The sequence below is a fragment of the Chiloscyllium plagiosum genome, unplaced genomic scaffold (genome assembly GCF_037043375.1).
Source record: "Chiloscyllium plagiosum isolate Xiang-an unplaced genomic scaffold, Cpla_swu_hap1 HiC_scaffold_3, whole genome shotgun sequence".
Lineage (NCBI taxonomy): Eukaryota > Metazoa > Chordata > Chondrichthyes > Orectolobiformes > Hemiscylliidae > Chiloscyllium > Chiloscyllium plagiosum.
This window is the reverse complement of record NW_028270141.1, coordinates 53,031,107-53,046,355: the sequence shown is the minus strand read 5'-3', so window position 1 is coordinate 53,046,355 and position 15,249 is coordinate 53,031,107. Positions and strand designations below refer to the sequence as shown.

Below are 15,249 nucleotides of genomic sequence, written 5' to 3'. Positions count from 1 at the left end.
TTCAATTCAGGTCTCCCTGCTATCAGAAAGATATTGTGAAACTTGAAAGGGTTCAGAAAAGATTTAGAACATAGAACATAGAACATAGAACATAGAAGAATACAGCGCAGTACAGGCCCTTGGGCCCTCGATGTTGCGCCGATCCAAGCCCACCCAAACTACACTAACCCACTATCCTCCATATACCTATCCAATGCCCTCTTAAATGCCCATAAAGAGGGAGAGTCCACCACTGTTACTGGCAGGGCATTCCATGAACTAACGACTCGCTGAGTGAAGAACCTACCCCTAACATCAGTCCTATATCTACCCCCCCTTAATTTAAAGCTATGCCCCCTTGTAATACCCGACTCAATACGCGGGAAAAGGTTCATACTGTCGACCCTATCTAACCCCCTAATCATCTTGTAAAGGATCTTACAAGGATGTTGCCAGGGTTGGAGGATTTGAGCTATAGGGAGAGGTTGAACAGGCTGTGGCTGTTTTCCCTGGAGCGACAGAGGCTGAGGGGTGACCTTATAGAGGTTTACAAAATTATGATGGGCATGGATAGGATAAATAGACAAAGACTTTTCCCTGGGGTGGGGAAGTCCAGAACTAAAAAGCATAGGTTTAGGGCAAGAGGGGAAAGATATAAAAGAGACCTAAGGAGCAACCTTTTCACATGGAGGGTGGTACGTGTATGGAGTGAGCTGCCAGAGGCAGTGGTGGAGGCTGGTACAATTGCAACATTTAAAAGGCATTTGGATGGGTATATGAATAGGAAGGGTTTGGAGGGATATGGGCAGGGTGCTGGCAGGTGGGACTAGATTGAGGTTGGGATATCTGGTCGGCACATTCGAGTTGGACCGAAGGGTCTGTTTCCATGCTGTACATCAGATATGTTGGAAATACAAAAGCTAACTTGATCAGCTTTTGAAACAGGAATGTAGACTAACGATTGATGGAGATAGAACTTGTAGAAGAGGTAAACTTGTAGAAGAAGTCAGGCCAATTGGATAATTCTTTCAAAGAGCTGGCATTGGCAGAATGGGCTGAATGACTGCTTTCTATGCTGTACAACTGCTTTCTATGATTCTAATACTTGAATAGAAGTGCATGTGACAGGATGTGCACATACAGGCATGCATGAGGAGTTGGAGTAGGCTATTAGGCCTCTTGAGATGATTGCAGACTCAATTCCATTTTCCTGCCAACTCCTGATAAACTTTGACCTCTTTCTCAATCAAGAATCTACCTCTGCCTTAAACATATTCAATGACTATGCCTCCACAGCTCTCTGGAATAGAGAGCTCCATAGGCTCACAATCTTTTGAAAGTAAATTATTCTCCTAAACTTCACATGAAACGGAAGGCCCTTTTTATTTAAAACCGTGTCCCTAGTTCCAGTTTCTCTCCTACATGGGAAAACGCTCTTTCATCATCCACTCTTTCAAGTCCAATCAGGATCTTATATATCTCAGTAGGATCATCCCGCATTCTTAAAACTCTGATGATCCATGCCCAGCTTGTCCAATCCTTCCTTATAACCCGTCCTAACTGTGGAAATGCTTTAGTGAGCCTTTTTTGGACTAATCCTGACACATTCATATTCCTTCTTAAATAAGCAGGTCAGAACTGTACACAGTATAAATGTGGTCTCTCACCAATGCCGCAACAAAAAAAGTCAATGACCTTTTCCACTTAGCCAGTCTAAGTACAAACACTCAAACAAAAATATAAATTGTTGGAAAAGCTCAACAGATCTCACAGCATCTGTGGAGAGAAATAAAAGTTAATGTTTTGGGTCCCATGACCCTTCCTCAGAACAGCATCTGCAGTTCTTTCAGTTTTTATGAAGTTACACACTCTGCCTTTATACTCATTCTATTTCTGCTACTGCATCCACTTCTCACCAAGAACCATGCCTCAGCACTCTCATTATTGTTCACAATATCTTTCGTTGCTCATGCTCCCCCAGCAGACCACCAAACTAGAAACTCTGCCCATTTACTGTGCAGCCTCCTCAGTTCTTTGCTACATCTCACCACATTTGCCCCACTTGCAGCAGCACTGACAGCTGGACCACTTTTTATAATCTTCCCTGCCTGACACCAAACTTCTTACCCCCTATGAGAAGGCAACCACAACTCACGTAAGACTGACTCTTGCTTCTGTGAGGATGCTAAAATATTTGGCCGTCCCACCAAGCATGTAGCTATCTGCATGCAACTGGCACACTCACTCTCAACCCAATTTGATGCCACATCTAACTAATGACCACAACAACTTCTCTCTTTTCTTTTGCAGTTTCTGCTCACCCTTGTTCTCGGTTGCATTCTGGATTGATGAAGACAAAATTACAGAAGGTTTGGATGAAACATCATCAATATTGCCTTCTGAATCCCTCCACCAGCTCAGGTACTGACGCCTCTTTGGGAATGGTTGGCATAGAGAATGAGGGTATGCTGCTTGGTAAGCACCTCAGAGTGACAACTCCACAGCTGGCCAGTGAAAAAAAAAGTCCAATTTTGCTGAAACGAAGAGGACTGCTGGAGACCAGGAAATGCTCAGCCCCAGGCAGAAGATGATCCTATGGATTCAGCAATCAAGGACGTCTGCATGCACAAGGAAGAAGAGCAGCAGCAAAGAGGCATATGGAATGAATGGCCTCCAGTCTCAGAAGATGCGTCAGTGAAGCAAGTCATGTGACCATCTGTCTGCCTCCAGTGTCTTTGTGGTAGCTATCATGTAGTGCCAGGCCCAGCACTCTCAGGAGAACAATGTGTATGAATGGCTTTGTATGCTGCTAGAAACCTGGGTCCTCTTGATGATAATCCCAGTGGGCAGCACGGTGGCACAGTGGTTAGCACTGCTGCCTCACAGCGCCAGAGACCTGGGTTCAATTCTCGCCTCAGGCGACTGACTGTGTGGAGTTTGCACGTTCTCCCCATGTCTGCATGGGTTTCCTCCGGGTGCTCCGGTTTCCTCCCACAATCCAAAGATGTGCAGGTTAGGTGAATTGGCCATGCTAAATTGCCCGTAGTGTTAGGTAAGGGATAAATGTAGGGGTATGGGTGGGTTATGCTTCGGTGGGTCGGTGTGGACTTGTTGGGCCGAAGGGCCTGTTTCCACACTGTAATGTAATCGAATCTAATGTAATCGAATCAAATCTAATTTGGATCTCTCTGTGTAGAAAGTTGTGGTTGTCAAGAAGTGGTTTTGTCAGAGAGGTTCCACCTTCAGGGAGGGTCAATGGTGCATAGTGGCCAGGGAATACTTATACCACAGGACTCTACACTAGACCTTTTAGAGGCAGATAACCTGCTTTTTTTGCCTTTAATAGCGCTCTGAACAGTGTGTGCTGCGAGCATTCCCACTGAGTTGAATGAATTCCCTGCCCACTCCAAGTGTGCTTCCAGCCATTTCCTTCCCCATTGTGCACTTCCATTTGCATCACAATGGAAGGTGACAATGAGCATTCCTCGATCGGTTGCTTCCAACCTCAGCCTGCCTGTGGCTAGGAGCCCACATTCTCTCCCATCAGCCTCTCAGACATTACACTTCCACAAGTCCTCAACCAACTTATTTACATAACCTACCCTTTCCACCCAGACCCATGTAAATAAGGTAAACATGCCTGGTGCTGTCATTGATACTCCCCACTCCCCCTTGAAGCCAATGTGTTACTGACTGTAGAGAAACCTCTCTCATTATACCCATCCCAGCAATGTTTTCCTATCTGTTACCTCAAACTCCTGCTGGTCTCTTCCCAATTGTATTGCTCCCTTGCCTAGAACTTGAAGTCCCTTGTCCATGTGGCTAAACTGCCAAAACTCAGTGCCATGGCTACGTCTGCTAGTTCACCAACTGTCCCCATATCCTTCCAACTCACACTCTCCACCCTCTCCAATGCCCCACCATCCCATCAATCTCCTTTCCCTTTCTTCTTTAGTTTTTTTAGTTTCTGATGATGGACCAGATGCACTGACCATAGTCCACTCTCTGAACTGTCAGGACAGATTTGGGCCTGGCTCCCTCACATATGTATGTATGGCTCAAGGACTATATAGCTTTCACCAACTCCTCTACTCCTGGACTTACCACTACGCTCCAATGGACTGACTGTGGTCCGTTCCCAGGACTGCAAAAGCATGCACCCTGATCGAGATCAGTCCAATCAGACTAATTCCCTTTAATGAAATGGAGGCTTCCCTTGCCCTCACATGCCAGGACACCTTGATTGACAGTGGTGCTTCTACACTTTCATTGAGACTACTCCCTTAAGTGTTGAATACATGGTTGCTTACTTGTTACACATAAAGTGTGTTGCTGTACAAGTTGCTGAACATGATATAGGTGTGAGATTGATGTAGTGCATTCCTTTATGGCACGATGTTCTTCTGTTTTACTGATGACTGCTGACCAGCAAGGCAAGCTGCTTGGCCATGTGAGTATGCTGATCGGCAAGAAAAAAAGAAAGCATGGAGGCTATTGCAATTAGCACAACATCTATTGCTGGAAAATTGTTGGAATTGATTATTAAGGAAGTAATAGCAGCACATTTGATAAATTATAGCCTAATCAAGCAGAGTAATCATGGCATTATCAACGAGTAATCAATTGTCTTATTAATTTATTACAGTTTTTCAAGGACATCTCAATCTGGTTGGATAGAGGGGAACCAGTTGATGTATTTAGGTTTCCAGAAGGCATTCGGCAAAATATCTCATAAAAGATAGCACAGGTGGTCAGGAAGATTAATGAAATGTTGGCCCTTATTTAAAAGGGGCTGGACTCTATGAGTAGGGAAGTCTTACTGCAACTGTCCAAAGTGCGGATGAGACCAATTCTAGAGTACTTGATCTCCCTTTTAAAGGAAAGATATAATTTCACTGGAAGCAGTTCAGAGAAGAATGTTTCCAGGATTAAGGGATTGTTTTATGAGGAAAGGCAGGTCAGGTCAGGATTCTACACACTGAAGCTTAGAAGAATGAGAGGTGATCTCTTTGAAATATATTGGATTCTTAAGGAACTTGACAGGGTTAATGCTGAGCAGATGTATCCCCTTATCAGAGAGTGTAGGATCAGTAGGCCTTGTCTCAGAACTCATTGCGAGAGAGAGCTGTATGGGGAGAGTCTTTGGGTAAATTTAAGGCTAAGACAGATACATTTTTGGTTAAAGGGAAGTCAAGGGTTACAGAGAAAGGGTAGGAAAGGGGGTATGAGGAATGTCAAATTAAGCTTTTCCTATTGAATATCAGAGCAGATTGAGGAGCACTTACGATTTTATGGTCTATGATCATGTAGGTAGACTGATTGAGCGAGCATGAAGAGAGCAAGAGAGTAGACTCGAGATGCAACCTAGTACCTGTGCGCAGTATGTCCTCACTGAAGCCTTTCAATGTCAATTGCTGGTTGCTCACTGTAATGCAAGTCTGTGATTCCAGAGTGCACTACCAATGAATAGTAGAAGCGCCAGGATGGTCATGATGAGTGGGCAAGTGCCAAGAGTTACCAATGTCAATGAAGGAGAAAGGAGAGCGACTGGTGCCCATGTATCTTGCTCTGAGTTGCATTTTGATCAAAGGTGGTTTGGAGAAAGCAGTGAGATGAGGCTGCCAGTTCTCTAATTTCCTTGTCAAGTTTCCTAACGTTGAGCTTATTTAGTGAATTTGCTTATGATTAGAATTTGATTATGGTGTTAGCAAAGTGTTTAGCAAACCTTAAACTCCATCAGTTGATAACTCACCACTACCTAGTGGGAACTCGCCGTGCCACTTCTGAGACACATAAAAGATGGAGTGAGATGATCTTGCACGTTCTCCCCGTGTCTGCGTGGGTTTCCTCCGGGTACTCCGGTTTCCTCCCACAGTCCAAAGATGTGCAGGTCAGGTGAATTGGCCATGCTAAATTGCCTGTAGTGTTAGGTAAAGGGTAAATGTAGTGGTATGGGTGGGTTGCGCTTCGGCGGGGCGGTGTGGACTTGTTGGGCCGAAGGGCCTGTTTCCACACTGTAAGTAATCTAACCTAATCTAATCTTGAAGTTGAGATGAGTCTTTGTACTTGTTGCCTGATTCTGCCACACATCTCACCATAGTCTACACCGCTCAGACACCGATACAGTTCTGCCTGTTAATTCTGTTTCTCTGTCGGCAGATACTGTGAGACTTGCTGAGTTTCTCCATCCTTCTTTGCTTTTTTATCCCTGAAATTGTATTCTATTCCACTTGCAATAAGTAACAGCATTCTATTTGCCTTCCTAATCAGTTGCTGTAAGTGCACACTAACTTTGTGCTTCATCTGCTTGGAAACCCAGATCTCTCTGTACCTCAGACTTCTGCAATCTCATTCTCCCTTGTTAAATCATAAGCTGCTTTTCTATTTTTCCTGTCAACGTGGACAAATTCACATTTTACAACATTATATACCATCTACCAACTTCTTGCCCGCCCACCTAACTTATCAACATCAATTTATAGACTTCCTATGTTTTCTTGACAACTTGATTTCCTTTCTATCTTTGTATCAATAGTAGCTTTAGTTACAAAACCTTCATTTGAATCATTTACATACACTGTAAATATTTTTATGGTTCCAGAACTGATCACTGTGGCATCCTATTCATCACATCTTGTCCATTTGAAAATGATCTACTTATGCCTACTCTCTGTTTCCTATCGACTGCCTAATCCTCTCCCCATGCTAATATGAACCCTTTGACCTACCCTCTGAACTTTTGTTTTGCCCAGCACCCTTTGATGAGGCACCTTGTCAAATGCCTTCTGGAAATCTAATTACAGTACATTCACCAGTTCCATATACCAACATTACTTTTCACTTCCTCAAAATTTTCCAATAATATAGTCAAACACAATTTCCTTTTCATTAAACCATGTTGATTCTGTCTGATTGGATTGACTTTTTCTAAGTGACACAGTCTAACCTTCTTATTAATAGACCATAACATTTTCCTTATGACAGATGTTAAGAAAATTGCCCTTTAGTTTACCCTTTCTATCCCCCTCTTTTCTTGAACAGAGAAATCATGTTTGGTATTTTTGAAACTGATGGGAGCTTTCTTGAATTTAGGAATTTTGAAAACTTAAAGCCACTGCTTTGACTATTTCAGCAGCCAATTCTTAAAAGATGCTCGGACGTAGTCCAGCAGAACCTAGGGGTTTTATAAGGTCCTTTAACTTTAGGTTCTCATGAAGAACTTCTTCAAAGCATTTTTATTTCATTTATTAGCTTGTCTTGATCTGAGTGCTTTTGCTTCTGAGTCATAATGTTAATTTTAAATTCCACTGTAATTCATATCCTAAACTGACATTTCATTGCAACAACAGTGCACTGTTGGAAGTCTTATTGTTCTGCTGAGATACCAAATTGAAACCTCATTCAACAGTACATACCATTATGAAAGCTAACAGGGAGCTCAAGTGGTGTCCGGGCTAACTTTCAGCCCTCAATCCAACACTGCCAAAATGAATGGAATGATCACTCAACAGTCTTGCTGTGTCCAAATAGGCTGTGTATTTCTCAGGACAATGCGTACCAAGTGTTTGTGAAGTACTTTGACATCTCTTCAGGATTTAATAGGTAATATACAAATATGACTAGGTAACATTTTTGTGTTTCATGTATTGAACAACTTTGTGTTCCTATTTTTAATTTTGGTTCTATGTAGTTTCTTCTTTAATTTTGCATCTGAGTTGTTTGAATGTTATGAAGTTTTCAAACACTGCAGTGCAATCCTTGTTAAACAAATTTAAACTAAATCTCATTCAAATAGCTAAAGATCCTGAATACTTGATTTCATAGAATTCTTACAATGTGGAAGCAGGCCATTCCAAAGTCAGTCCACATTGACCCAGATCCACACCCTACCCTATTCCTGTAACCCTGCATTCCCCCATGGCTAACCCACATAACCTACATATCCCTGGATACTGTGGGCAATTTAACATGGCCAATCTACCTAACCTGCACATCTTTGGACATAATGTATAAATTTTAGGAATTAAAGATTAAACTTAGACAAATGGAGGCATCCGGTTAAGCACCTGATAATAATTCTGATGTCAATCTATTCCAAATGACCTTGAAGTTAATTACACTCAAAAGATAAACTATGTTGTCTTACACTATTAGAGGGAGACATGTGAACATTTACCCAAAGGGTGACCAGTTTTAAACTTTGGACAGAAGCATAACATCTGCAATTACTCCTGGAAATGATTTGAATTACATGTGCAGTTTCCTATTAAAGAAATCTGGAAAGAACTTTGTAAACAGGAAGTTTCTTTGTGGAACCAGGGAGTCTGGAGAAAGGGAAATTACATCCAATGGCAATATAAATTATTCACATGCCTGTGGAATCAAAGAGTAACATTGAGGGTAAAGACATTTGTTCACATTTCTGTTTGAGAACATGCCTAAGTATATTATTGGCATTAGGAAGTATTTTTATTCAAGCTAGCTGTTGTGTTTTCTCACAGAATGCAGTTGCAAGTTTGGTATTGTGCAGTTCACATCTCATATATTGAGGGAATCAAAGAAAGTGAATATTGGACAGGCCTGCATTTAAGCAGGAACATACTAACTTTCTTGCGTACCATGTGGAATGTGGATGAGAATCAATCTTTGTTTGGAGTTTGTGATCTGAAAAATTTGATTAGGTTCAAAGTGAGAGGATGATTTCTGCAATGTTCTTCACAAAGCCCTGTGACAGAAGCAGTCAGGAACATTTATCTAGAAGCTATTAGAAAGCAATTGGATATTCAACCAGAACAAGGGGGCTGAGATATCAATACTTGTGAGGTCTTTTAAAAAAAAACGTGGAGGATTGCTTGACCATCAAGCTAATGGAAGACATGCAAAAATATTTACTTTGGAATCCATCTTGGACATGCACAATGATTAGAGTACACTCTGTTATGGATGGTCTACAAGAGTTTTCTTATGGATGATTGTGATGTGTTCTACCTAAAGTGATGGTGCTTGAATACGGTAATAGTGACAAACATGACTCATGTTTTTACTGTGTAGGAGCAACGTGAAATGGTTTGCTTCATCTGTTGCTCAAATCATTTGAGATACCTTACCAAAATGTGCTCTGCCTATCACACAACTTAGAGATGTTATGTGAATTTTGGCACTTGTATGATGCTAGCTATGTAGACCGTATGTCCCAAAGACTGACAAAATGTATCAAGTAGCTGCTCATAATAGGCAAGGTACTGACAATGTTCAATCAAGCAGTGGTCAGTAAAGCTCTAAACAAAGTGCCCAATTTTTGATATGATTTCGCAATTGGAAACACTTATTAAATAATTATGAATGTGCTAATCAATTTAGAATTGTTAGTCAAGCTCATGCTCACCTTTGCACACTGGAAACTGCATATATTAATATACAAGGCCCTGCTTTTTGCAGACATAAAGAACACTTACACATCCCACCTATTTCAACTGAACAAGGGTTCATTCCTCTGAGCAATACCTTGAACTATCAAAGTCAATCCACCCGGTTTAAATTTAAAGAAAGCTTGGCAGCTAATTGTCAATTATTACCTAACTGGTGCATTCTTCATGGCAACACCTCAATGAACCAGAGTTCTTTTGCTAATAAATCAACATGCTCAGCTCGTGCATTGTAAAAATGCTGTTCCCTTTTAAGTTAGTATTTCTTACACATTGCTCTGATGAACGTAAGACAAAAAAGTTGAACAAATTATCTTTTTCAGTAATAGTACAACTTCTAAAGTAAAATCCTACAAGAAGCAAAAAGCCCAAAATTGTGTTAAAAGATATTGTGAATTTACCAAAGTTACGGAAGTGATCAAAAAATATGGAACAAACAAGAGAAAGTATAATCACTCAGATTGATGAAAATTAACAAAGATCTTGCATAATATACAGTAGAGCCATTATAAACTAAAATGGAAAGAGTATTATTCCAATGCAACACAGATCTTAACCAATTGTATATTGAATGAACTAGATGTTAAAAAGAGATCTGAGAGGAACCATAAACCTCAAACTTTCCAGAAGACTGTCAAAGTCTCAAACCAGTTCCAATAGAAGAAGCTACCGTTCTTCCAATTCAGAAGAAAACACATTCAGGAGAGTCATGAAGCCTCTAAATCAAGAGAATCTGTGAAGGCAATGTGTAAATCTAAATATAGCAAGTTAATTTTATTCAATAACAATGATAATTGGGATAAAGGCTGGTAGAAAGTGATGTACATGCCGCTGTAGAAGATAATGCTAGGAGAAATCTGTTAAGTGCAACAGATTTCACAGAGTCATGTGAACAATGTTTTTGAAAAATGGGGACGTATCAGTCAAAGAATAAATAAACATCTTATTGTTAACTCTACCTGACTCTCTAGATCCTACGAGCTGGACCAAAGTGGTGGATGACTCCCATCCACCACAGGAACCACAGGTAGGCAGCAGCGGTTGCAATGAATTTCAAAAAGTCACATGGCATACCTTTGTGTCGGTCCCCATAGATGTAAATGCATCATGAAGATTGTTACAATGTGTACAAAATCCTTGTGGTGAAATGAAGAAGTAGAACTAAATTCATAATATAAATAATTAGAAGCTATAATGTAGAGCTAATAGCACGTGTTTTGTTAATGTGAAAACGCATAGTATAGTTCTATTAGTTAGTCATTAGATGTTCAGATATCTCTTTAGATCTTAATTCTCACTAACAGGATTGTAGTAGCCTTTCCAGCCATTCTGATTTTGAGACCTGGAGAACCGACAAATTTGTTATGTTTATTTTAGTTGTAGGTGTCGTTCCAATCCATATAAAGATCAATAACTATTATCAATATAAATTACTGAATGACAAGATTGCATATTTTTAAATATAACCCAGCCAAGTAAACTCAACACAGATTAAGCATTGCTGATATTTGAACAAAGCCTTCAATAAATGTCAATTTGTATTAATGGTGTATTTTCTTATGGCAACACTTCTATCAATCGGAGTTCACTTGCCAATTAACTAGCAAGCACTACTCATGTGGGGTAAATATTGGCTTTCTCCTCAAATTGGTATTCTTGTGAATTGTTCTCATGAGTATAAGATGAAGGTTTGACAAACTATACCCTTTTTTGGCAAGACTGGGTCTAGCGCAGGCAGTCAGACCACATGAGGAAGGCCCTGCTCTGAGCTGCTATAATGTAATGTTTATTTGAATTGCTTTTATCTGAATGAAATGCCAGTCCTTCAGCTATATTTTATTTTTAACTTACTTTAACATTACAATGTTTAAAAAATAAGATAACTACTTTTCTCTTTATACCTCTTTTGTATCTAAGATTCGTAGTTGGGTGCTTGTACCTAAAATTGTGCCACAAGAGGTGACATTGTAAAACTTCTCTCACTATAGTCCTGTACTTCTATACCTGAGATCACATGACAATAAAGGAAATTTTATTCTAGATGTTACTTAACAGCCACTAATGCTCCAAACAAAATAAAAGATGCTTTCACTTTACCCAATTGATGTGATTGAGATAGAACGTAGAAAAGTACAGCACACAACAAACCCCTTTGGCCCACGATGTTGTGCCGAGATTTAATCCTAATGTAAAATATAGTAACTTAACCTACGCACCCCTCAGCTCATACTATCCATGTGCATGTCCAGCAGTTGCTTAAATGTCCCCAATGATTCTGCTTCCACCACCACTGCTGGCAATGCATTCCATGTATTCACAACTCTCTGTGTAAAGAACCTACCTCTGACATCTCCTTTATACTTTCCTCCTAATATCTTCAAACTATGACTTCTCGTACCAGTCAATCCTGCCATGAGGAAAAGTCTCTGGCTATTGACTCTATCTATTCCTCTCATTATTTTGTACACCTCGATCAGGTCTCCTCTCATCCTCCTTCTCACCTTAGAGAAAAGTCCGAGCTTATTCAACCTTTCTTCATAAGGCAAGCCCTCCAGTCCAGGCAGCATCCTGGTAAACCTTCTTTGCACTCTCTCCAAAGCCTCCGTATCTTTCCTATAGTAGGACGACCAGAACTGGACACAATATTCAGCAGGGACTTGTAGAGCTACAGCAAAACCTTGTGGCTCTTAAACATGACCCTCTGTTAATGAAATTCAAAGCACCATATGCTTTCTTAACAACCCTATCCACCTGGGTGGCAACTTTGAGGGATCTATGAACTTGCACACCCAGATCTTTATGTTCCTCCACACTGCCAAGAATCCTGTCTTTAACCCTATATTCAGCATTCGAGTTCGACCTTCCAAAATGCATCACTTCACATTTATCCAGGTTGAACTCCACCTGTCATTTCTCAGCCCAGCTCTGCATCCTGTCTATATCACGCTGCAGCCTGCAGTAGCCCTCTCTACTATCGACGACACCTCCAACCTTTCACCACATTTCTGGCAAAAGTGTTGCATACCAAAGGAAAGATCCTACATCACACCCAACTTTCGCCCAGACCATCATCTTCCTGATCAGTTTATAAAACATCAAAGCACACTTAATTGTTCCTTTAATCAACACATAGTGAATTCTAGTTTCTTATCGAGAAATTAAAGTCACAGTTATCTTAAACATACTGAGCTGTTAGAGAAAGGGATTCTGGCATGAGTAATGTACAAAGGTTATTGTTGGACACAGTGCAAGAGATTTTGTGTTTAAATTGTAAAAGAACATTTAGAATTTGACTTAGAATTGGAACTTAGTTTTATTGTCACATGTACTCACATGAGTACAGTGAGACATATACAAAATTGCTACTTATCGTGCCATATTCGGTACAAAGAGACCAAGGATAGATAAATAACGAAATAAAAAGTTCAGCATTACAGTCCCTCGAGCAGACCGCATTACACCCACCTCCAGTCTGTGTCAGGCCTTGCCTCCAATGTTGCCAGGACTTCACCTCCAGTCCATGCTTGGCCTTGCTTCCAGTCCGTGCCTGGCCTCACCTCCAGTCTGCACTGGGCCTTGCCTCCAGTCCTTAACTGGACCTCACTTCCAGTCTGTGCTGAATTCAACCTTAGACTACATAAAGAATGGAGCCATGCTGTGGGCACGAAGTTCCACCACATGCGATGACCTACCAAACATTAAACACTGCTACAACTAATGACATATCTGTCCCTGTTGTGGGCCTAACACAGACACTATCTGGGCACCAAGCTCTGTCACTACTGGGGGGCAAATGGGTTCACAAGGCGAGGGTCCAGGCATGCCGAAGCCAGGAGTCCTCCCTCCTGGCACCGCCACCACTGCTGCTGATGTCCTTCAATCTCAAAAGATGAAAGAAAAGGAAATAGGGAAAAAAAAAAGACAGAAAAGGAGAGAGAGGGAAGGATGCAGCCCACGTGGAGCATATGGGTTCAGAAACCCTAACACTCCATGACATGCCTGCACCATCAATTGTTTGGGATTAACAGGATTATGTTTTTACTGTGTGTCTAATACTTTAAAATTCATACTATAACTAAATGGATTAATTTACTCTGATTTATATTCACTTATTTTGCTGGATATACATCTGTTTCATTATTGAAACAAAATTTTGCTCTTCTGCCTTAGTTAGAGGTGAATTTATTAAAAAAAACAAATAAAACATGATGTATCAAATTGAGATTTCAGTCTGGGATATGACTTGTGAATAATAATATCAGCTGGGATCATAACATTCCAGATGAGACCAAGGTGAAGAAGGAAGAAGACGATCTGTGGAAAGGTGGAGGCCAGGAGCAGGCAAATAAAAGATTTCATGATGCACAAGCCAAAGAGAAAAGTAATAGATATTGTGAACAAAGAACAGTTGTGTCTCAATTAGAGGTGAATAGCTGCTTAAGAATCATCTGACTGTAACATGAAGGAATAAAGGAAGAAAGCAAGAAAAGAACAAGCCAGCAAAACAATAAAATAAAAAACTAAAATCACACAAACCCAGATGGAGGCAAATGTTGTTACCTGAATCCAACAATCTCAATGTGGTGTCTAGAAGTTTGAAGAGAGCTCAGTTGAAAGATTGAGATTGTGTTGACCTTCTCTGAAACACTCTAGCAGATCAAAGACAAAAACGTCAATGTGGATTAAATGGGTAAATACAATGACAAGCAACTGTGATTCAGAGTCAAGTTTGTGGAGTATTCCAAAACTGAATACAGCTCCTCCAGATGGAGTCTGATCAAGGCTCTAATACAATGAAGCTTCATTCCTCATTTGCTTCCAATACCCTTGTGTTAAAAGGCACATTCCATGAGTCTTTTACATGACTTTGTCTACTTAGTGCCACACCCTGTAGTCCATGCCATTAAATATTAATGATAATAAATTAAATTCCACAAATAAATGCAACTTTGTGGAATCTGTAGAGCTCTTTAAAATCTATAATGATGAGCCCAGTGTGCTGAAAAGAAAAGATTGCAGAAACAACGCACAGTATTATAGCTGAGGCACCTATCTGATCACATTGAACAGTGTGATTTTTTTTTATTAATAGAACACATTTGGGGACAGGTTGTGATCCATAGTTTATTTAGCATTTGAAGGAACTTTCAATGTATTTCCTATGTTACTTGGTGCCAGTGTCAACATTAGCCATGTCTGTACTCAAACTTTGTTCATTTTGCTCTTGCATCCCTTTTGCTGCTTCCTGGAAATTTTCTTCTTCTCCAACAGACCGTGTCTTGCCAGCTTGTATTTAAATTCATTCTTCTGAGCATAATCTAAGGAATTGTAGACCATGGCAACTCCTTTTGTTCTACCACCAGCAAATTGCACCCTGAAGCCAATAACAAACATGACACCTGGCATCGTCTTGTACATCCTTGCCAGTTCTTCCTAATTTCTGACTCAAAAACTGAGGTTTGCAGGGCGGAGAATATTGACAACTGTTTTCTCGTGTTGAAGCAAGTGATTTGTCCTAACATATTGGTTTTGATGGTCACAGTATCACTCATCTCTTACGTGTACCAAACACTTGGAGAAAATGTAACAAAAAAAGGGTTGATGTACCTCTATCAAGAACTTCAGACTTGTAGCATCTGCTTCTCAGAGGTTAACAAAGCCTCCAACATCGCTGTCAAGAAGCACACTCAGAACGTGAATAGTGCCTGTGCCTGAAAGAAACTTTGGTTCTTTCTCATACATAATGAAGAAGTCTAATGTCTGCTTGAGGCCCCCAATCTGTGCCATTACAGTTTTCTGTGAGGCCCATTTGCAGCCAAATAGTCCTCAGGCAGCAAACGCTAAA

The 15,249-nt window shown here is 40.5% G+C and overlaps 1 pseudogene; it reads right to left on the bottom strand.

Moving 5' to 3' along the window:
* Positions 1-14,606: 14,606 nt before the first annotated feature.
* Positions 14,607-14,956, bottom strand: LOC122548636 (small ribosomal subunit protein eS24 pseudogene; annotated as a pseudogene).
* Positions 14,957-15,249: the final 293 nt, after the last annotated feature.